The sequence below is a fragment of the Somniosus microcephalus genome, chromosome 1 (genome assembly GCF_052327205.1).
Source record: "Somniosus microcephalus isolate GS21.2 chromosome 1, FLI_Smic_1.0, whole genome shotgun sequence".
Classification (NCBI taxonomy): domain Eukaryota; kingdom Metazoa; phylum Chordata; class Chondrichthyes; order Squaliformes; family Somniosidae; genus Somniosus; species Somniosus microcephalus.
In genome coordinates this window covers 221,188,661-221,213,589 of record NC_140987.1, presented here as the reverse complement: position 1 = coordinate 221,213,589, position 24,929 = coordinate 221,188,661, and the positions used below count along the sequence as shown (strand labels likewise).

Sequence of the window (24,929 nt, the reverse complement as noted above, 5' to 3'; positions counted from 1 at the left end):
AAGGTTAACACCACATCAGCGGAATTTTTTTTGGAAAGCCATGTCTTTGTCTTACCTGGTCACTCAGCACACACTCACTGTCTTCCAAAACACAATGATATTTTGTCTTCAAAACAAAATGCAACTATTGTTGCCCCAGCAACTCCCATACCAAGAGCACTAGGATTTAAGTCCATCAGACGATAGCTGCATGATTCAGTTTTTGCTCATGGTCTAATTTTCTAGAAACTTCAAGTAAATAAAATGATGGCGGCAAATAAAATACAAACATAGAAGATAGGAGCAGGAGTAGGCCATTCGGCCCCTCGAGCCTGCTCCGCCATTCAATGAGATCATGGCTGATCATCCAAATTCAGTACCCTGTCCCTGCCTTCTCCCCATATCCCTTGATTCCTTTAGCCTTAAGAAATATACCCAACTCCTTCTTGAATATATTTAATGAACTGGCCTCCACCGCCCTCTGTGGCAGAGAATTCCACAGGTTCACCACTCTCTGGGTGAAGAAATTCCTCCTCATCTCAGTCCTAAATGGCTTACCCCTTATCCTTAGACTATGGCCCCTGGTTCTGGACTCCCTGGCCATCGGAAACATCCTTCCTGCATCTAGTCTGTCCAGGCCTGACAGAATTTTATAGGTTTCGATGAGATCCCCTCTCAATCTTCTAAACTCCAGTGAGTATAAGCCCAGTCGACACAATCTCGCCTCATACGTCATTCCTGCCATCCCAGGTATCAGCCTGGTGAATCTTCGCTGCACTCCTTCCATGGCAAGAACGTCCTTCCTCAGGTAAGGCGACCAAAACTGCACACAATACTCAAGGTGTGGTCTCACCAAGGCCCTGTACAATTGCAGCAAGACATCCTTGTTCCTGTACTCGAACCCTCTTGCTACGAAGCCCAACATACCATTTGCCTTCTTAACCGCCTGCTGCACCTGCATGCTTACCTTCAGCGACTGGTGCACAAGAACACCCAGGTCTCTCTGCACGTCCCCTTCTCCCAAACTATTGCCAATCAAATAATAATCTGCCTTCCTGTTTTTGCCACCAAAGTGGATAATCTCACATTTATCCACATTATAGTGCATTTGCCATGTTTCTGCCCAATCACCCAACCTGTCCAAATCGTACTGGAGTTTCACGACATCCTCCTCACAGCATACCCTCCCACCCAGCTTTGTGTCGTCTGCAAATTTGGAGATATTACATCCAATTCCCTCGTCCAGATCATTAATATATATTGTGAATAGCTGGGGTCCTAGGACCGATCCTTGCGGTACCCCACTAGTCACTGCCTGCCACTCGGAAAACGACCCATTTATTCCAACTCTTTGCTTTCTATCCGCCAACCAGTTCTCTATCCAAGTCAATACCTTGCCCCCAATCCCATGTGCCTTAATTTTGCACGCTAATCTCTTATGCAGGACCTTATCGAAAGCCTTCTGAAAGTCCAAATACACTACAGCCACTGGTTCTCCCTTATCTATTTTACCAGTTACATCCTCAAAAAATTCCAGTAGATTAGTCAAGCACGATTTACCCTTTGTAAATCCATGTTGACTTTGTCCGATCCTGTCACTGCTTTCCAAGTGCTCTGCTATTACATCTTTTATAATGCATTTTCCCCACTACCGATGTCAGGCTTACCGGTCTGTAATTCCCCACTTTTCCTCTACCACCTTTTTTGAATAGTGGGGTAACATTAGCTACCCTCCAATCCATGGGTACTGTTCCAAAGTCTATCGAGTTCTGGAAGATGACCAGCAATGCATCTACTATTTCTAGGGCCACTTCCTTAAGTACCCTAGGATGTAGATTATCAGGCCCCGGGGATTTATCGGCCTTCAGTCCCATCAATTTTCCCAACACCATTTCCCTACAAATACTGATTTCTTTCAGTTCCACCCTTTCATCAGGCACTATGTTCCCCAGCATCTCTGGGAGGTTATTTGTGTCCTCCTTTGTGAAGACAGAATCAAAATATGTATTTAGTTGGTCTGCCATTTCTTTGTTCCCCATTATAAATTCCCCTGATTCTGACTGCAAGGGACCTATGCTTGACTTCACCAATCTTTTTCTCTTCACATATCTATAAAAGCTTTTACAGTCAGTTTTTATGTTCCCTGCAAGCTTACTCTCATTCTATTTTCCCCTTCTTAATTAATCCCTTTGTCCTCCTTTGTTGAATCCTAAACTGCTCCCAATCCTCAGGATTATTGCTTTTTCCGGCCAATTTATATGTCCTCTCCTTGGATCTTATGCTATCCCTAATTTCCCTTGTTAGCTACGGTTGAGTCACCTTTTTTATTTTATTTTTATGCCAAACTGGGCTGAACAAATTCTGTAGTTCATCCATTCAGTCTTTGAATGTTTGCCATTGCCTATCCACCGTCAACCCTTTGAGTGACATTCCCCAATCAATCCTACCCAACTCGCGCCTCAGACCATTGTAGTTTCCTTTATTTAAATTCAGGACCCTAGTCTCTGAATCAACTACTTCATTCTCCATCTTAATGAAGAATTCGATATTATGATCGCTCCGACCCAAGGGGCCTCGTACAACAAGATTGCTAATTAATCCTTTCTCGTTACATAATACCCAGTCTAAGATGGCCTGATCTCTGGTTGGTTCCTCGACATATTGGTCCAGGAAACCATCCCGTAAACACTCCAGGAATTCCTCCTCCACAGTATTGTTACTAATTTGGTTAGCCCAATCTATATGTAGATTAAAGTCACCCAAACACAGAGCTTACACACTATGGATGGACACAGACCAAACTGGAATATTATTAGATGTCTAGTTGGAAAGGTTTATCTGTATTCCCAAATGTAAATCACCTCCATTTTTTTGTACCCAGAAAGTGGCACTGTCCACGTTCTGCCATACGTTTTCATCATCTTTGAGACCAGTAGCAAAGGTGGGCATTTATTTCAATTTCAGGCCCAAGTCTCCAGTAAGATGGGTCGGAAAGTGTTCAACTCCTGCTAGTCTAGTGGTGTATTCAACCCAAAAGAAATTCCTGAAGTTTAGTGAATGGCATGAACCCAATTGTCTCAGTGTCCCAGTGCAGGGCCTGTATTCTACCTTCCTCGATATAGTTAAAGATTCATGCACAGACTCCTATAATTAGTCTTCAACTTCAAAATACCCATTTATTAATTTTTTTTTTTTTTTTTTTTTAAATACAGAAAAAGTAAAAACCCTCTTGCCTACAGAACACTAGTTTCTGATTTTGTAGGAATGCAGCAAAAGGCTACATTCTTCATCCACTTAAACCCAAGGTGGTGTTCAAAACCCAAGCGGCAGATGCATCATGTACCATCTTTAGATCCCCACTGCATCTACAGTGATTACTATGGAACGTCCCCATTAGCAATGTTTCAGTGATCTTCTGCTAGCCTTTTGGAAAAAAAAAATCCAGAGATCTGTTTACATATTTAGCATAATGTCACATTGGTACAGCTAGACAAATTAACACTAGAAAAATTGGATTCTTGCCATGTTGTGAAGTGTGGATTATCTTGCATTTTCAAGGACTGGATACCATTATCACAAGACAATGACAGAGTAAAGAATATGTGGTACTGAACAGATTAAACATTAAACCATTTCACAAATTGTGGCAAATGACCTCTATTGAAGTGAACAGTTAACCCCAACTCTTACTCCAGTTGGAATCTAACTGTGACAGGCCAGAGTCAGACTCCTTGCCACCACAGAAACCTGGATTATCTCAGTTCGCTGCTAGTTTGAGCATGGTACTCAGCTGCATCAAATCCATTAAATTGGTAGGGAATTTAAATGGACAAACTATAGAGTGAGCTCAAGTGTCAATTTGGCTCAATGTTATCATTCTTGGCTCTGTATCAGAAGATCAAGGGATCAAGCCCCACTCCAGAACTTGAACACATAATCTAGGTGAATACTTGGGAGTGCAGTACTGAGGGAGTGTTACATTGTTGGAGGTGCTGTCTTTCAGATGAGACATTACATTTTAGGTGGACGCAAAAGATTGCATTGGACTTTTTTTTGAAGACAAAGGAGTTCTCCTGATGTCCTGGTCAATATTCCTCCCTTAACCAACACCACTAAAACAGATTAACTGGTCATTCATCTCATTGCTGTTTGTGAGACCTTTGCCTACAAAACAACACTGACTATATTTCAATAGCTGAGAAGTGCTTTGGGAGAGCCCAGGAATGTAAAGTCACAATATGAACACAAGTTTTTCTTTTCTCTTTCTATAGCCTCTGGGCTGCCACAAAAGAAGGAGCTTGCATTTATATACAATGTTCCCCAAATTTTTTTTTTGGCGCGCGGACCATTCAAAATTTCGTGCATCTCTCATTCAAAATCCGGTCCCGGGCTACGCGAGACCTCAGACAGCAGTGCGACCACCCGGCCACACAGCTTAGCAGGAACGTTGTTCATATAGTGCTTTTCATGACCTCAGGACATCCCAAAGCACTTCAAAGCCAATGAATTACTTTTGGATGTGCAGTCACTGTTGTAATGTAGGAAACGCAGCTGCCAATTTGCACACAGCAAGGTCCCACAATCAGCAATGAGAAAAATGACCAGATAATCTCTTTTTGGCAGCATTGATTGGGGCATTAATGCTGGCCAGGACGCTGGAATAATTCCCCAGCTCGTCTTTTAAATAGTGTCAAGGGATCTTTTACTTCCACCCGAGAAGGCAGACGACTTTTTGGTTTAATGTCTCTTCTGAAAGACAGCACCTCTGACAGTACAGCACTCCCTCATCACTGCAAGCGGCTCTTTTATTTTCATGAGTGGATACAAGTCGAAGAAATTCAGAAAATTGGGAGGGGGGGGGGAAATATTTACCTAAATGTTACTATCTTGCTGTCAGCTATAACAACACAAGCCCATAAAAACACTGTACATGTAAAATTTCCTCACTCCCCCCCCTTATTCCCTCTCACCCTGAAGATGACGACTCATGCTGGGATACTGTTCCATGGAAATGAGCAGCTCTTCTGTATCTTGACCAAATGACAATTTGAACCTATACAGCAGGTCTCAGTGGGCTAGTTAGCCCCGGGCCATTGGACAGAGAGTCTGATCCTGTCTTCATCAAGCACACGCACTTGCAGCGGGGAGTCACTGAAAAGGGACAGGAACAAGAGCCGTGGCTGTTTTTTTACTCGAGCCCAGGGATGCTGAAGCCAAATTTGCTGCTTCTACAACAAATTCAAATGGGAGATGGGTTACGTCAGCACTGACTAGGGCCGAACCTAGGACTTTGCTAGTCTGAACGGCTCAGTAATACAGCATGTAGTGCATCTATCCACTGAGCCATCAGTGCAAGTGCAACAACCAAAGAACTCTAAAAAGGTGGCACTCGACTAGGCGAGAACATCCCTTTAAGTATACGGCTCAAATTCAGCATTTGTATGTATTCAGAATCACATCCATGATTATTTATGGTAAAGTTCCGTACCTTTTGGATGCTTCACGGGTTTAAAAATAAAGCTCCAGAGAGAAATTATCCTTAAAAAGGACGTTCCAAATCCAAAGGATTAGATCAGAAAAATCCAAACCACCTTTCCATCACATCTTAAATAAACTAAACAGGGAGCTGTTCAGAGCAGGTAGCACGAATCCACGAGACGTTTAGCCTGCAACTTGTCTGCTCTCACTCCATTTCGTTTCTTTTTGCCGGCTATTTGCCTAAGCAAGTCCAATGCTCCGATCATCTGGACAACACGACTGTCAATTCAAATAGATGTCAGCCATTCAAGTGCACTCAAGTTCCAGCTGCTATTGGTTCAAAGATCTCTGGGCTGAGCAGGCGGAATGCTGCCAGTGGCACGATTGCAGTCCTTGAGCATTCAGATGGAAAAAGCTGTGTGCGCACGCACACTTGCAAATTCTCAGGAGAGGCTGCAAAAAACAATACTGGCCCCAATATCAGTGTACAAGTAACAGGAAGTACAGGTCTTATATAAAGCCAAAAAGTGTGTTTGTATGTATCTGGTGCAGTCCACACAGGAAAGCACCAGACAAAACATGAACCATCATTTAGATGCAGAGAGCAAAAAACCCATCTATTAACCAGCACTGAGAATCACTGCTCTGTTGAATCCAAATGACAGCCTGCATGAGAGAGAGTCTAGAGACAGAGGCAGTCACATGATACAGAAAGAGGAGTAAATACATGCCCCATCCTCAGGAAAAAGCACATAAGAGCATAGATGTTTTCGTAGGCACTTCCTTGGAGTAAATAACCTATTTAAGTAGTGGATTCCCACCCACCCTCCGCCTAAATGTTATGAAGATCACATCAATTGTGAAACAAAAGTAGTAACATTTAAAAAAGGACACTTCATGATACATTACCAGGTTCAAGAGATAGCAATTTAGAAATGACCATTGGCAATATTCAAAAGAAGTTTAACACATTCATGGGACATTTTTTTGCCCTCCATGTTAATGCATTTTAGAACAAACAGGATAACACCTCTGCTAAAATGTCAGACAAAAGGATGTCCCAGAAACATTTATATCCATTCCTGTAACCAATAGTTCCTTGAAAATAGTAACTTGAGGAATATTGTCCCACCACCCCCAAATGAATTTAAAAATACTATTTTTGCAAAACTAAAACATCAAGATCACAAAAACTAAAGATTTATGTAAAGGAGATAATTAAAAGTAAAGAATCACAGAATGATACAGCACAGAAACAGGCCATTTGGCCCATCATGCTTGTGCCAGCTCTTTGAAAGAGCTATCTATTTAGTCCCACTCCCTTGCTCTTTCCCCACTGCCCGGCAAATTTTTTCTTTTCAAATATATCTCCTTTTTCCCCTTTTGAAAGTTACCATTGAATCTGCTTCCACCACCCTTTCAGGCAGTGCATTCCAGATCATAACAACTTGCTGTGTAAAACATATTCTCATCTTCCCTCTGGTTCTTTGCCAATTATCTTAAATCCGTGACCTCTGATTACCAACCCTCCTGCCAGTGGAAACAGTTTCTCCCTATCTACTCTATCAAAACCCCCCATAATCTGGAACACAATATTGGCCAGGACACCAGGGAGAACTCCCCTGTTCCTCTTCAAAATAGTGCCATGGGATCATGTACACCCACCTGAGGGGGCAGACAGGGCCTCCTGAAAGACAGCACTCCCTCAATACTGCACTGAAGGGTCAGCCTAGATTTTGTGCTCAGATCTCTGGAGTGGGACTTGAACTCGCAATCTTCTGACTCAGATTCAAAGGTGCTACCAATGAGCCACAGTTGACACAAAAAGGTTTCAGCTGGTTGCATTAAGAATTTGTCTGACTAAATTAACTGAAGAAAACACAAAAGTCATTTCAGCCACACCATAATCTCCTCAAAGCCGATTACAATCTTCTCTGTGGTACCACATCACTAGGAGCAAGAATACAATCTCAGTGGAGCAAGGTAGGAATCCCAGTAACAAACATGGTCACAGAAGGAAAATCCAGCTACATGTTTTGTAAATACAGGTACTGCAAAGTTCTACTTTCATTCTCTTCCAAGGCCATTTTTCAGCACAACCATTTTTTCCTATCCAGTATCTTCCAGTGTTTCATTCATTCACTGTTTAGTGAGACTTCTCCAAGAGGTTCATATATAATTAAGAACCTTATTTGCCACAGTTATTAGTCTACTATTTGAAGAATATTATATATATACACACACAAGCACAAATTAAAATGCATAAATTAAAATGGACGAACTCAAAATCTGCCTGTTTAGACAAAAATCACTTACACATGCATTGTGGTTCTAACCTAACAGACAGAGTGAGCGAGCGGGCGACAGACAGAACCAGGGCGCGAGCGAGCGAGAGCCAGGGCGCGAGCGAGCGAGCGCGAGCCAGGGCGCGTGCGAGCGAGAGACAGACAGAGAGCCAGGGCGCGTGCGAGCGAGAGACAGAGAGCCAGGGCGCGCGCGAGCGAGCGACAGAGAGAGAGCCAGGGCGCGCGCGAGCGAGCGACAGAGAGAGAGCCAGGGCGCGCGCGAGCGAGAGACAGACAGAGAGCCAGGGCGCGTGCGAGCGAGAGAAAGAGAGCCAGGGCGCGCGCGAGCGAGCGACAGAGAGAGAGCCAGGGCGCGCGCGAGCGAGCGACAGAGAGAGAGCCAGGGCGCGCGCGAGCGAGCGAGAGAGAGCCAGGGCGCGCGCGAGCGAGCGACAGAGAGAGAGCCAGGGCGCGCGCGAGCGAGCGACAGAGAGAGAGCCAGGGCGCGCGCGAGCGACAGAGAGAGAGCCAGGGCGCGCGCGAGCGAGCGACAGAGAGAGAGCCAGGGCGCGCGCGAGCGAGCGACAGAGAGAGAGCCAGGGCGCGCGCGAGCGAGCGACAGAGAGAGAGCCAGGGCGCGCGCGAGCGAGCGACAGAGAGAGAGCCAGGGCGCGCGCGAGCGAGCGACAGAGAGAGAGCCAGGGCGCGCGCGAGCGAGCGACAGAGAGAGAGCCAGGGCGCGCGCGAGCGAGCGACAGAGAGAGAGCCAGGGCGCGCGCGAGCGAGCGACAGAGAGAGAGCCAGGGCGCGCGCGAGCGAGCGACAGAGAGAGAGCCAGGGCGCGCGCGAGCGAGCGACAGACAGAGAGCCAGGGCGCGCGCGAGCGAGCGACAGACAGAGAGCCAGGGCGCGCGCGAGCGAGCGACAGACAGAGAGCCAGGGCGCGCGCGAGCGAGCGACAGACAGAGAGCCAGGGCGCGCGCGAGCGAGCGACAGACAGAGAGCCAGGGCGCGCGCGAGCGAGCGACAGACAGAGAGCCAGGGCGCGCGCGAGCGAGCGACAGACAGAGAGCCAGGGCGCGCGCGAGCGAGCGACAGACAGAGAGCCAGGGCGCGCGCGAGCGAGCGACAGACAGAGAGCCAGGGCGCGCGCGAGCGAGCGACAGACAGAGCCAGGGCACGCGCGAGCGAGCGACAGACAGAGAGCCAGGGCGCGCGCGAGCGAGCGACAGACAGAGAGCCAGGGCGCGCGCGAGCGAGCGACAGACAGAGCGCCAGGGCGCGCGCGAGCGAGCGACAGACAGAGAGCCAGGGCGCGCGCGAGCGAGCGACAGAGAGAGAGCCAGGGCGCGCGCGAGCGAGCGACAGACAGAGAGCCAGGGCGCGCGCGAGCGACAGACAGAGAGCCAGGGCGCGCGCGAGCGAGCAAGCGACAGACAGAGAGCCAGGGCGCGCGCGAGCGAGCGACAGAGAGCCAGGGCGCGCGCGAGCGAGCGACAGACAGAGAGCCAGGGCGCGCGCGAGCGAGCGACAGACAGAGAGCCAGGGCGCGCGCGAGCGAGCGACAGACAGAGCGCCAGGGCGCGCGCGAGCGAGCGACAGACAGAGAGCCAGGGCGCGCGCGAGCGAGCGACAGAGAGAGAGCCAGGGCGCGCGCGAGCGAGCGACAGACAGAGAGCCAGGGCGCGCGCGAGCGACAGACAGAGAGCCAGGGCGCGCGCGAGCGAGCAAGCGACAGACAGAGAGCCAGGGCGCGCGCGAGCGAGCGACAGAGAGCCAGGGCGCGCGCGAGCGAGCGAGCGACAAGAGAGCCAGGGCGCGAGCGACAGAGAGCCAGAGCGACAGAGACAGACAATTTTACTGTGTGATTAGGGGATGCGCACACACAGGTCTCCAGACTCGAGTGCAGTGTGCAAACTGGGCCCACTGAAAGATTTAACCCAGTTTGTAATCGGAGGAGTGTGCAATGATGATATTGCTGTTGATCACATTGGGCACTAGTTTTTATGTCTTAGTCATAAATTAAATAATGTAAACATTTAGAACTGGCTGTTTCAAGCACTAGTTTCAAAAACATCATGCTGGAAGCCAGGCACACCCACAAATCGAATTAATTGCCATTGCGAGTGCAATTTCTTTTTACATTACACTCTAAAACGCTGCCCGATTGCGCTGGTTTTTGGAAGGTTTTACATTTGGCAATATGCAAATGAGTTGAGCGGAAACTCATTTGTATAAAAAAAACACTTCTGAAAACTAGCGCAATTTTCGCTCAGATCGTCAACTGCACCCAAAGCGGAAACTTGGTGTATAATTTTAAACTAAATATGAACAAGATTCTACACCAGGCCTAGCAGCAGCGGTCAACACTACAAAAAAAAAATTCTCCAGTTAGAGACCTACTGCCTCTACAATAAGGATTGTAATCACTACATCACACCATACAATAAAAATAGGCAACCCAAAGATTGCGAGGTCTCCTAGGTCAAGTTATTTTTAAGACTATCAAAAGAACCCCCTTTTAGGAGAAAAGATTCAAAGTGTCAAAGTTCTTATATTGTGTGTAACTGGGCAAGGACGATAAACTGGTGCAACTTCACTCATACTGGCAGAACTGGAGAATCCTGGAAACTGCTAAGATGGGTTTCAAGGCTCACTGAAATAACATTCAAAAACATTTAAATTAATTATAATTCTTTGCAAGCATTTGATTGGCAAAAAGGGTTTCCTCATGGTGAATCACTTTCAAAAGCAGAAATGCCAGACATTATTTTTACTGTTTTCCAAAACTATTTTATTGAAAAATGTGATAATTTCCAGATTTAATTTGCGTTTTGAGATAAATGGAGATACAGTGGAATTTAATATTTACTGCACTTCAAAACCAAAGTCACTAAAAAGGTGCCCAGATATATGGAGCGTTATAAGAATACCAAAAATGTATTTAAATTTAACTACACGAGGGGGAATAATAGCCAACAAGTAAAAATACCAGTCCCACATCTGCTTAGTGAAAGTGATGAGTTATATCAAGTTTTACAGCACAGAAATAGGCCATTCAGCCCAACAGGTTTGTGCTGGTGTTTATGCTCCACACTGGACAGGCATATATAACTATCCCACCGACACACTACATTTCAGAGAGAAAAAGGTTCTCTGCTAAACCTACACCATTTGAATACTTCAACATTTCCATCCGCTAAGACAACATCTACTTCAATTGAAATAAATTCCTAAGTGTGTGGCTAAAGTCCATAGATTTAAAACAGGAAATTTGATGGGCAAAAAAGCAAAAAGAAAAAGCTTTAATAAAAGCAGCCTGGTCCATCAGTAAACACTGACAGAAAGTCAGTACTAGACACAGACCTCAGTTGAATAGTTTATCAAACACAGAAGTAAAGCAAGGAGTACACCACATTAAACAGCAAATTAGTAAGCCTCAATTCAACTTTGGCTAACAGTCCTGAGACCTTGGAGCCCAAGAGTTCCAGCAGAAGAATATAGCATCCTTACAGCCGACAGCCTTATTTCACCAGTGTGTTTGTACTATATTGCTCAAAGGGATAAATGCTTAATGCTCATCAGGTTGTACACCTTCCACTCTCTTAGCCCAGGACCCCAGAGTCCAATTATAGCAGCAATAGGGAGACTTCAGCAGAGATCTGGTAGCTCAGCACAGAGCAGGAATTGAACCGGGGACCTGCTAGTCTGTATGGCTCAGTATTTAGGTCATCAAGAGAACAAAGGAACAGGAGTAGGCCATACAGCACCTTGAGCCTGTTCTGCCATTCAATAAGATCACAGCTGATCCTAACTCCATCCACCCACTTTGGCCCCATATCCCCCAATACCCTTGGCTAGCAAAAATCTATTGATCTCAGATTTAAAATTATTAATTGAGCTAGCATCTACTGATTTTTGTGGAATAGAGTTCCACACTTCTACCACCCTTTGCATGAAGAATTATTTCCCAACTTCTCTCCTGAATGGCCTGGCTCTCATTTTAAGGTTATGTCCCCGTGACCTAGACTCCCCCACCAGCAGAAAAAGTTTCTCTATCTACCCTATCAATGCCTTTCAAAAGCCTAAAAACCTCAAATCACAATTTAACCTCTATATTTCAGGCATACAAGTCTATTTTATGTAATCTCTCCACATAATCTAACACTAGGAACCCTGGTAACATTCTGGTGAATCTGTGCTGCACTCTTTCCAAGGCCAATATATATTTTCTAAGGTGCAGTGCTGAGAACTGCATACAGTACTCCAGGTGTGGTCTAACCAGAATTAAACCATTGTTTGTTTGAGGGCTTGAATAGCTTGGTTTTCCTCACCCAGGCATTATTGTGTCACCTGTGTCCTACAGGTAAGATGGTAGGGTGATTTAAGTAAGTAACTAGGATGTGATAGCAGCATCATGATGAGGCACAAGTGAGCTCTTTCACCAGTTTTATACAAGGGTTTGTCCCCAATGGTAGCCAAGGCAATCACAACTTAGCAAGTTTTCCAGCTGTCCTTGTGACATCTGAACAAAGCTTTCCCAAAGATCATTCCCAGTTCAAATGTAGTAATAATAGGCATTTTTGAAATCTTATCTCCAAGTAACTTTCACCAATAACACAATGTTTCTGATCTCTTCCAGTCCGAACCCCAAACAAGGACACAACTTCAGCTCGCATTATGCCACCAGGACCACAGCTATGTACCTTCAAGCAAAGCACTACCCAAATCCTGAGGGAAAGAATTTGGTGTCACAAATAGACACTTTCTCGTTACTACTCAAAAACCAGCTAACCCTTTTATTTGAAAGTATGCCAACCACTTGAAGGCAAAAAAAGAGAGCACAAGACAAGTCCTGAAAAAGAGACAACCAGACATTGGTATTCACAACATCTGCTGGTATATACACATACAGCAGTACTCAATAAAACCCCTTAAGAGTCATATCTCCATTTGATTGTTATTGTTCTAACCTGATTTTCAAAAATCAACGTCAAACACACAAAGGCTAATTTTGGTCTAATGGTATAAGTAAATGGCTAAGAATTGGTTTGTAATCTCATCATAAAAAAATTGCCAACAAAATTGGCTGCTCACATGGTATTGATAAATCATGGAATCCAAGTTGCTCAAACTACTGTAATGGGTTTTCTGGCTTCAGGTGTAGAACAGCTGGTGGGAAACTCCGTAGCTAATATTCCAAGACAGCACACAAAACTAGTCAACAAAATATTAACAGGAACCAATGGGCCGTTCAGGTAAGGAAAGTGCCAGGTTCTCTCCCTGGTCTGTGCAAAGTTAGCTGATCTCAGCTACAATGGAGATAAAGGCGTAATTGGCCTCAGCACCTTCAGACTTGAGAGGAAAGAGAATAAAAAATGTCAACCAGCTTCTGGTTCCTCAACACTATCCAGTGATGCTTGCTACAAAGCGTATGTGCATGCAAGGCGAGGACCGGGTTGGGGATGGCTATGATGCACACCATTGTTATATAAGCTACAAATAAACACGTGTATAATTTCAATTTAGCAGAAGGTACTCAGGGACTTTAAACTCGTACCCCACTAATATTCAGTGGCTTTGGGGGAGGGGGGGGGGGGGGGGGGGGGGAGGGGTGGAAAAGGGAGAAAGTTGGATGAAACAGCAAATTTTCAGATGTACCATTTAGGCTTAGTCTAGTTTTTTTAAAATAATTCATTTATTGCCCATCCCTAATTGCCCTCGAGAATGTGGTGGTGAGCCGCCTTCTTGAACCGCTGCAGTCCGTGTGGCGAAGGTACTCGCACAATGCTGTTAGGGAGAGAGTTCCAGGATTTTGACCCAGTGACGATGAAGGAACAACGATATACTTCCAACTCAGGATGGTGTGTGACTTGGAGGTGCTGGTGTTCCCATGCGGCTGCTGCCCTAATCTTTCTAGGTGGTAGAGGTCGCGGGTTTGGGAGTTCACAAGAAACATTGACAGCATGGGTATATAGTGTGCTAAACAATTTTAAAAAGAGTAATACAGATCAGCACGATAAACAGCTGGGAATGGCACCTAATTTATATGTGCACGTACACTGTGGTGTTAATACACTGTGTATTTTACTAAAAGCAACGTTTTGATACACATTATCAGTGTCAGACTACCCGAACAAGTAGTCCAAGGCTATGTGCTGAAAATAATCACAGGATACTCTTTAAAACTAGCTTTTGTTCTGAAACTGTGCCAAGTATCATAAAATGCCAAAAGGAATTTATTCAGGAGTACATTCCATTAATAGCTCTTTTTTCCCCAAAATTAATGCAACATATTACACATACTGTTCTGGGAAACGGCTAAAGTGTTGGCCTTAGGGAAGATAAAACAGTTTGTCCCCCAATTAAATGCACTGTGGTACCAAGTCCACTGGCCAGCAAGGTCCCAGGTTCGATTCCTGGTCTGTGCCATTACTTGTTCCAAGCCAAGTCAGGACATCACAATTGGCCTCAGCACCCTTACATTTAGGAGGGATAGAAGAAGAAAAAACTCACCAGGGTTCCCTTTTTTGATTGCTACCTGGTAATGCTTGCTGGAATGTGTATCTATTAAGTTAAAACAGGGGCCCAGCTGTGTAACTTCCACAGTTAAATAGTCTGGCAACACTCACTCTCTAGGCTCACAAAATGAGCAAAGTGCATTTTGGCAAGGTGCCGGAGGACAGCTAGCACTCATAGACCATGCCCCACCACAAGTCAGCACCTGCAGCAGAGCAAAATGGAGGAGAGATAAAGCGATGAACACTTTGCTGTAATGACTGGCTGGGCTCATCAGTTTTATCACACTATAACAAAAATATCCTGACAAAGTTTTAAAATTAACTATCAAGATTCAAGAATAACAATTCAGAACTGTCAGTATCAGGAAAATGTCAGTGACAAGAGTTTGAATCTATGTCCAGTAATGAGAGAGGAAGTATTAAGGGGTTGAGCATCTTTGAAAGTAGATAAATTTCCCAGGACCGGATGAAATGTATCCCAGGCTGTTAAGAGAAGCAAGGGAGAAAACAGCAGAGGCTCTGACCATCATTTTTCAATCCTCTCTGGCTACAGGTGTGGTGCTAGAGGACTGTTAACATTGTACAATTGCTTAAAAAAAGGAGAAAGGGATAAAACTGAGTAATTACAGGCCAGTCAGCCTAACCTCGGTGGTGGGAAGATTGTTGGAAAAAATTCTGAGGGACAGTATTAATTAATTGTTATTTAGAAAGGCACAAGTTAATCAAGGGCAGTCAGCATGGATTTGTTAAGGGAAGGTGGTATCTGACTAACTTGATTGAATTTTTTTGAGGTGGTAACAAGGAGGGTTAATAAGGGTAGTGCATTTGATGTAGACTACATGGAGTTTAGCTAGGCTTTTGACAAGGCCCCACATGGCAGACTGGTCAGAAAAGTAAAAGCCCATGGGATCCAGGGGAAAGTGGCAAGTTGGATCCAAAATTGGCTCAGTGGCAGGAAGCAAAGGGTAATGGTCGACGGATGTCTTTGTGACTGGAAAGCTGTTTCCAGTGGGGTTCCGCAGGGCTCAGTACTAGGTCCCTTGCTTTTTGTGGTATATATCAATAATTTAAACTTCAAAATGTAGGTGGCATGATTAAGAAATTTGCAGATGATACAAAAATTGGCCATGTGGTAGATAGTGAAAGCTGTAGACTGCAGGAAGATATCAATGGACTGGTTAGAGGGGCAGAAAAGTGTCAAATGGAATTCAATCCGGAGAATTGTGAGGTAATGCATTTGGGGAGGGCTAACAAGGCAAGGGAATACATAATTGGCCCAGAAATTCGGGTCGGGGGCTTCCCGCGGGTGTAAGCCCCCGACCTGCACTTACCTTGCGCGCCGGCAGTTGAGCTGTAGGGCCCCGTGGAATTCCGATCCGGGGCCTGACCCAGCTGCCGGCGCGCAGTGCTTGCGTGTCCCAGGGGCGCAGTTAGTTCGATGCTTCCCCTGGGATCACGTGGGCCATGGGCAGCCAATCGGAGCAGGGAATGCTCCATTCATAAGTATTGACAGGAAGACCTGTCAAAGACTTATAAATACTACAGCCCCAAAATAGCAGTAAACCTTCAAATAATTTTTTTTTTTAAAACACACTTTAAATAAACTATAAATTACATTAAATAACTATTTTAAACAATAATTTAAATTTTTGAAAAAAATAATTTTATATTCCAACGGGGCTAAAAATAAACTTACCTTGCTTTAAAGTATTTAAAAATAATAAACTTGTGGAAAAAATGTTTTAATTTTAATTAATTGACCACTTACCTTGTAAAAAGCAGGCCTTATGCCTGCTTTTTACATTTCTAAATTCTAAAGACTTACCCTCCCGGAGAAACCTGTAAAAAAAAGGTAAATTCAAAGCGCATGCGTTCGACCTCTGAACCCCTTCATTCAGAGGAACGGAAGTGCCAGTTTCCCCACGCATGCGCAGTGCATGCAGGAAACCGGCACTTCCATCAGGCCCACGCGTGAGTACCCAGCGCGTACTCACCCGTGGAGACCCGAATTTCTGGGCCAATAAATGGTAGGATACGGAGAAGTGTAGAGGAACAGAGGGACCTTGGAATGCATGTCCACAGGTCCCTGAAGGTAGCAGGACAGATAGATAAGAATACAAGAGCAGGGAGATTATGTTTGAACTGTATAAAACACCAGTTAGGCCACAGCTAGAGTACTGTGTACAGTTCTGGTCACCACATTACAGGAAAGATGTAATTGCACGAGAGAGGGTACAGAGATTTACGAGAATGTTGCCAGGTCTGGAGAATTTTAGTTATGAGGAAAGATTGGATAGGTTGGGGTTGTTTTCTTTGGATCCGGAGGAGGCTGAAGGGAGACTTGATTGAGGTGTATAAAATTATGAGGGGCCTAGATAGAGTGGATAGGAAGGACTTATTTCCCTTAGCAGAGGTCAATAACAAGGGGGCATAGGTTTAAAGTAATTGGTAGAAGGATTAGAGGGGAGTGGAGGTAAAAGTTTTTCACCCAGAGGGTGGTGGGGGCCTGGAACTCACTGCCTGAAAGGGTGGTAGAGACAGAAACCCTCATCACATTTAAAAAGTACTTGTATATGTGCTTGAAGTGCCGTAACCTACAAGGCTACAGACCAAGAGCTGGAAAGTGGGTTTAGGTTGGATAGCGCTTTTTCAGCCGACAGACACGATGGGCCGAATGGCCTCCTTCTGTGCCGTAAATTTCTTTAAAATGTTTATGCTTTTCAACTAGAATAATAAAATTAAACTTGGTTTCTTTCTTAAACTGAAGATGGCTAGCAGACTGGGGGAACTAGACTGCTCACTCCAGTTTACTCTTAATTTAATTTTGGTTGATCTGAAATGCAAATAATGGTTACTTGGCGTCAGTCAATGTATCTGACAAATCTCAGCATGGCGCACCGTCTCTCTCCCAGCACACACACGTTTTACCGTTGCAGGTAGCTGGTGATTTGTGCGTACTATAACACATTTCAATTCAGTTTTTCATATTTTGTTTTAATAAAAAAGTGTTACAATCAGAGCAGAGGTCTCAACCATTGTATTGGGTGTAATGCACTGAATAGCACTGTGAGCTTTAACTGGTAAACAAAATCAGATAGAAACATAGAAGACAGGAGCAGGAGTAGGCCATTCAGCCCCTCGAGCCTGCTCTGCCATTCAATGAGATCATGGCTGATCATCCAAATTAAGTACCCTGTCCCTGCTTTCTCCCCATATCCCTTTAGCCTGAAGAAATATATCCAACTCCTTCTAGAATATATTTAATGAATTGGCCTCTACTGCCTTCTGTGGTAGAGAATTCCACAAGTTCACCACTCTCTGGGTGAAGAAATTCCTCCTCATCTCTGTCCTAAATGGACCCCTTATCCTTAGGACTGTGACCCCTGGTTCTGGACTCCCCGACCATCAGGAACATCCTTCCTGCATCTAGTCTGTCGAGTCCAGTCAGAATTTTATAAGTTTCAATGTGATCCCCTCTCCTCATTCTTCTAAACTCCAACGAGTATAAGCCCAATCGACCCAATCTCTCCTCATACGTCATTCCTGCCATCCCAGGTATCAGCCGGATGAATCTTCGCTGCACTCCTTCCATGGCAAGAACATCATTCTTCAGATAAGGCGACCAAAACTGCACACAATACTCAAGGTGTGGTCTCACCAAGGCCCTGTACAACTGCAGCAAGACATCCTTGTTCCTGTACTCCAACCCTCTCGCTACGAAGGCCAACATACCATCTGCCTTCTTAAACGCCTGGTGCACCTGCATGCTTACCTTCAGCGACTGGTGCACAAGGACACCCAGGTCTCGTTGCACTTCCCCTTCACCCAATCTATTGCCATTCAGATAATAATCTGCCTTCCTGTTTTTGACACCAAAGTGGATAACCTCGCATTTATCCACGTTATATTGCACCTGCCATGCTTCTGCCCAATCACCCAACCTGTCCAAATCATATTGGAGTTTCTCGGCATCCTCCTCACAGCACACACGCCCACCCAGCTTTGTGTCGTCTGCAAACTTGGAGATATTACATCTAGTTCCCTCGTCTAGATCATTAATATATATTGTGAATAGCTGGGGTCCAAGGGCTGATCCCTGCGGTACCCCACTAGTCACTGCCTGCCACTCGGAAAAAGACCCGTTTATTCCAACTCTTTGCTTTCTGTCTGCCAACCAGTTCTCTATCCAAGTCAATACCTTGCCCCCAATCCCATGTGCCTTAACTTTACACGCTAATCTCTTATGCGGGACCTTATCGAAAGCCTTTTGAAAGTCCAAATACACCACATCCACTGGTTCTCCCTTATCTATTTTACTAGTTACATCCTCAAAAAATTCCTGTAGATTAGTCAAGCACGATTTATCTTTTGTAAATCCATGTTGACTTTGTCCGATCCTGTCACTGTTTTCCAAGTGCTCTGCTATTACATCTTTTATAATGGACTCCAGCATTTTCCCCACTACCGATGTCAGGCTTATCGGTCTGTAATTCCCCGTTTTCTCTACCACCTTTTTTGAATAGTGGGGTAACATTAGCTACCCTCCAATCCATGGGTACTGTTCCAACATTTGTTCGAATCTGGAAGATGATCAGCAATGCATCTACTATTTCTAGGGCCACTTCCTTAAGTACCCTAGGATGTAGATTATCAGGCCCTGGGGATTTATTGGCCTTTAATACCGTCAATTTCCCAAACACCATTTCCCTACAAATACTGATTTCTTTCAGTTCCTCCCTTTCATCAGACCCTATGTTCCCTGACATCTCTGGGAGGTTATTTGTGTCCTCCTTTGTGAAGACAGAACCAAAACATGTATTTAATTGGTCAGCCATTTCTTTGTTCCCCATTATAAATTCCCCTGATTCTGACTGCAAGGGACCTACACTTGACTTCACCAATCTTTTTCTCATGAATTAGCCTTGACGGCAGCCAGTGCTTTTGATGAACAATGTCATTAAGATTCACGTGGGTCTCCAATTCAAAGAGAAACTGAATTTAAAATTGGACAGGGATCTGCAGATCCTTAATTCATTCCAAATTCTGAGGTGGAGGAGTTCCACAATATATGCTGCTGTTATATGCACGCTGATATGCCTATCAATTAGTCCAATAAAAGGCGACGAGTTAAGAACGTAACTGAAGGTTTTTATTGGCTAAATAACAGAGCCCACCCTCGTGGGTGATCCGATCCAACAGGGAGGAATACTAGCCAGTCAGCTACCTTTATACCTGGGCAGGTAATGGGCGGAGTCGGAGGTGGTCAGCCCAGGTATAACAGTGCGACAAGAGGCGACCTCGTGTAGTGATGTGACAGTGAGAACAATATACAGTGATAACTATAACAGTTGTTTACCACATTCACCCCTTGTTTAGATTAGAGTCCGGCGGGGTGAAGTGTATTACCAGCTCTGGTATGTCAGTCTGTCCGGAGGCTTCGTTAGCCTCTCCGATCGTCGCAGCGGCGGTGTTACATTATCCGGTGTTAAAGCTGGTGTCTGCGTAGTCGGCAAAGGCTCGTGGGGTTCCGGCATGCCGTCTACCTCGGCTGGACTCGGGGGGGTTGGGAGGGGGGGGGGTGAGGGTGCGAGGTCTCGTAAGGAGACAGTGTCCTCCCGTCCGTCTGGGTAAGCCACATAGGCGTACTGGGGGTTGGCGTGCAGGAGGTTCACCTTCTCGACCAGGGGGTCCGTTTTATGGGCCCTCACGTGCTTTCGCAGCAAGACGGGTCCCGGAGAGGTCAGCCAGGTTGGTAGGGTGGTTCCCGTAGTCGACTTCCTGGGGAAGACAAACATTCGAGCATGGGGGGTGGTGTTAATGGCAGTGCAAAGTAGTGACCGGATGGAGTGCAGCGCAATCGGGAGGACCTCTTGCCAGCGGGAGGTTGGGAGGCCCTTAGACTTTAAGGCTAAGAGGGTGGCCTTCCATACCGTCGCGTTCTCTCTTTCCACCTGGCCGTTCCCTCGGGGGTTGTAGCTGGTGGTCCTGCTTGCTGCAATACCCCTCTCCAATAGGAACTGACGGAGTTCCTCGCTCATGAAGGAGGCGCCCCGGTCACTATGTATATAGTTCGGGAACCCGAACAAGGCGAAGAGTTTGTTCAGGCATTTAATGACCGTGTTACTGGTCATGTCTGGGCAGGGGAAGGCAAAGGGGAAACGGGAGTACTCATCAACGATGTTGAGGAAGTACACATTACGGTCGGATGACGGTAGGGGCCCCTTGAAGTCGATGCTCAGACGCTCGAAGGGGCGGGTGGCCTTGATCAGGCTTGCTCTGTCCGGCTTATAGAAGTGCGGTTTGCACTCAGCACAGATCTGGCAGTTCCTGGTCATGGTCCTGACCTCCTCGATGGAGTATGGCAGGTTGCGGGCCTTAATGAAATGGTAGAGTCTGGTGACTCCGGGGTGGCAGAGGTCATTGTGGAGGGTCTGAAGTCTATCACTTTGCGCGCTGGCGCATGTAATGCGTGAAAGAGCATCAGGGGGGTCGTTCAGTTTACCGGGCCGGTACAAGATCTCATATACTCTCGAGTTCACATGAGGCTCTGTTTAAATCGTTTGCCCCGCACAAAGATGGCCGCCCCTGCTGTTCCCATGAGGCTCTGCAGGCTTCGGCTGCCCCGCACAAAGATGGCCGCCCCTGGTTTTCCCATGAGGCTCTGCAGGCTTCGGCTGCCCCGCACAAAGATGGCCGCCCCCAGGGTTCGCATGAGGCACTGCTGGCTTCTGAGGATTTGCTTCTGCAGGCCTTGGAGAAGTGGCCTTTCTTGAGGCAGGTTTTGCAGGTCGAGTTTTTGGCTGGGCAGCGCGACCTCGGATGCTTCTCCTGGCCGCAAAAGAAGCAGCCAGCGGCCCGATCGGGGTTGCCTGATGTCGGGCCCGGTCGGATCCGTGATGCAGACGCTGAGGTAGGTCCCGGGGGCAGCGCTGTGAAGGGTGGTGGGGTGGGGGTCGGGCCCGAGTCCCAGGGTCGCGAATAGTACCTGGCAAACGCTTCCTGGTCTTGCTGGGTGGCCTCTAGGGTGAGGGCGAGGGCTTCGGCCTTGTCCAGGTCTATGTCCTTAGCTTCAAGCAGTCTTTGCCGTGTGTAGTCGGAACGTAGGCCTCTCACCAAGGCGTCGCGGACATTGTCTTCCATGTTCGCAGTAGCCGTCACCGCTTTAAAGTCACAGTTCCTGCCGAGTTGTCTCAGCGCTCGTGAAAATTCAGCTATCGATTCTCCTGGCTGTTGCTGGCGAGATCTTAAGAGATGCCTAGTGTACATGTAGTTTACCGGGCTCCGGTACTGCTGTTTCAGTAGGTTGATGGCGTCGTCGTACGTAGTCATGTCCTGGATGAGTGTATATACTCTCGGGCTCGCTTGGGCTTTCAGGACTCTTAGTTTGGATCTCTGAGGGACGACGGCTTCCTCCAGGTACGATTCGAAGCAGTCCAGCCAGTGTTTGAAGTCGTTGGCTGAGTTTGGTGCCTGTGGGTTTAGATCCAGGTATGGTGGTTTCAAGGCTTGCAGCCAAGCCGGCTGGTGTGGCCCGTTGTCTGGAGGCTGCTGTTACTGTGCTGCTGGGTGAGCTCCTTGCTGTTGCTGTTCATTATCAGACATCTTTAAAATTTAGCCAATAAAATTGATATGCCTATCAATTAGTCCAATAAAAGGCGACGAGTTAAGAACGTAACTGAAGGTTTTTATTGGCTAAATAACAGAGCCCACCCTCGTGGGTGATCCGATCCAACAGGGAGGAATACTAGCCAGTCAGCTACCTTTATACCTGGGCAGGTAATGGGCGGAGTCGGAGGTGGTCAGCCCAGGTATAACAGTGCGACAAGAGGCGACCTCGTGTAGTGATGTGACAGTGAGAACAGCGAGAACAATATACAGTGATAACTATAACAGTTGTTTACCACACACGCGAGAAATCTTTCAATCTGAAAGATATTGTTAGAGGACTATTCTTTATTTTCAACATATATGAAAGATAATGTAGCAAGTTCTGTGGTAGTAGAACCTCAGGAGAAGATAAACTAACCCCTTGTGCTCCCGACAAAAGGGTATTTGGCTTTGATCAGTAAAGTTGGATAAAATTATTTTCCTCATGCTTCATTCTGTTTAATTTTAAAATATACACGAATTATTTTTGGCTGTATGACCTCTTGTCTTGGGCTTAATACTTCCGCTGTTTTGAAGGAAGTGGATACATATGTAAAACTCAAGAGTGCACTTTACTGCAATTAAGGGAATTTGTTAATTCAGAGTCATGTTACGTCTGTGAGGGTAGAGCTCATAAAATACACACTTACTGATTGTGAAGGGGGAAAAAAATCAGACGGGCTCCAATATGGACATGGGCCCCTCCCTGCTCGATATTCCTGTATTCTCTGGGCCCAGATGATCCACTGTGCCCAGGTATACAACCAAGAAATGGTACCCCACTTCAACCATCCTGCTCGCTCTACCAGACTGTTTTGCCAAGAGCTTACTGTATGTAAAGATGAAACATGCAAAGTGCAGGTCAATGAAGAATCTCAAAATCAATTTAACATTAAATAGAAAATGTGAGGACAAAGGCCTAAAATGGACTCATCTGTGAAATAAAATAAATCACTATATTGAAAATTCTCAAAAGTTTACTACTAGATGGTCTCCCATCTGCGATTACCATTTTTGCCATACTTCCATGACTAGTTTTGGAAATATGCTGAGACAGAAAGGAAATGAACTCAACTGGCACAGAAGCACGATCAGCAGAATAAAGCAGATTGGAGAAATCTATTCCAGCTACATAAATAGGTCAAAATGGGCAAGAAAGTCAGTGGGTTTGCCTTCCAAGAAAATTTACTGGTGCAACAGCATGATATGCAAGCCTTGATCACAGGGTGGACAGTACCAAAGACTCCACCACTGAGGTTAATGGGATTTCTGAGTGAAGAATGGTTGCAGTACAAATATAAAATGCAACCAACATATTAGCTGGACCACAATCCTGTGTGACATGAATTCAGCAACAGAGCAACAGTATTAGAAACGGTTCAGAAGGTATATCAGACTTGTAGGCGTAGAGAGAGACTGCATTAAGTGTTATGAGATGTTGGAGGAAATTAAAATACTTTTTATTTTTTAAATTGAGAAGCTTAATGACGATGAACCAAGGTTGAAAACAGTAGGAGAAAAGCCAAGGTAAGAGGAAATGACTAGATAAGGGCAAATCTGAGTTTCAAAGCCCGTAGAGATTGTAGGAAGGCGGCACTTTGGAGGTAGTTGAAAACATTAAAGACAGTGTGATAAATCTTGATTTCAACACAGCGAGAGTGAGGAATGAATCATCTGTAGGTGACATAGTTGCAGTTTAAGAGGAACAAGAGGGGAAAGTTCAGAGAAGTACTGATCACAGTTGGATCAATGAAACAGAGAAAGACAAGGCAATTTACAACGAAGACTTACATTGGCTCCTGGTCCCCCAATACCTCCAATTGAAAGTATTCATCCTCGAGTTTAAGTCCCTTCATGGCCTCGCCCCTCTGTATTCTTAAGCTCCACTGACAAAATTGCACCAAAAGAACCAGAACATGTTATTGGACAATCATAAGATTACATAGGAGATACGGTACAGAAACAGGCCATTCGGCCCAACCAGTCCATGCTGGCGTTTATGCTCTACTCGAGCCTCCTCCCATCTTTCCTCATCTAAATCTTTCAGCATAAGCCTCTATTCCCTTCTCCCTCATATGCTTGTCTAGCCTCCCCTTAAATGCATCTATACTATTCGCTTTAACCACTCCCTGTGGCAGTGAGTTCCACATTCTCACCACTCTTTGGGCAAAGAAGTTTCTTCTGAATTCCCTATTGGATTTCTTGGTGACTTAGTTATGCTCTTCCCTTCAAGTGGAAATACTCTCTGTATCCACTCTATCAAAACCTTTCATAATTTTAAAGACCTCTATTAGGTCACCCCTCAGCCTTCTTTTTTCCAAGAGAAAAGAGACCCAGCTTATCTTTTCCTGATATGTATACCCTCGCATTTCTGGTATCATCCTTGTAAATCTTCACTGCCTCTATATCCTTTTTATAATATGGCGACCAGAACTGTACGCAGTACTCCAAGTGTGGTCTAACCAAGGTTCGATACAGGTTTAGCATAACTTCCCTACTTTTCAATTCTATACCTCTAGAAATAAACCCTAGTGCTTGGTTTGCTTTTTTTAATGGCCTTGTAACCTGTGTCACAACTTTTAGTGATTTGTGTATTTGTACTCCGAGATCCCTTTGTTCCTCTACCCCACCTAGACTCGCACCCTCCAAGTAATAAGTGGCCTCCCTATTCGTCCTACCAAAATGTAACACCTCACATTTATCTGTGTTGAACTTAATTTGCCAATTATATGCCCATTCTGCAAGTTTATTAATGTCCTCCTGTAATTTGTTGCAGTCCACCTCAGTATTGACTATCCCCCCCAATTTGGGGTCATCCACAAATTTAGAAATTGTGTTTTTGATTCCCAAGTCTAAATCGTTAATGTAAATTGTGAACAGCAGCGGCCCCAGCACTGATCCTTGTGGAACACAACTACCCACCTTCTGCCACTGTGAGTAGCTACCTTTTACCTCTACTTTCTGTCTTGAAACCAGCTAGCTCTCCATTCTGCTACTTGTCACTCGACTCTGCATTCTC

General features: G+C 45.6%; 1 protein-coding gene across 3 annotated transcripts in view; it reads right to left on the bottom strand.

Annotated features, from left to right (window-relative positions):
• LOC147124621 (soluble lamin-associated protein of 75 kDa-like) overlaps positions 1-24,929 on the bottom strand; it is a 49,041-nt gene that overhangs the window by 11,574 nt on the left and 12,538 nt on the right. Inside the window, exon 1 of one of the 3 annotated variants that reach the window (XM_085990559.1) lies at positions 5,468-5,828. The exons of the other annotated variants lie outside the window; for them this stretch is intronic. The gene's annotated coding sequence lies outside the window, so the exon portion shown is untranslated. Of the gene's footprint in view, positions 1-5,467; positions 5,829-24,929 lie in introns of those variants that run through there. 3 annotated transcript variants of the gene reach the window in all.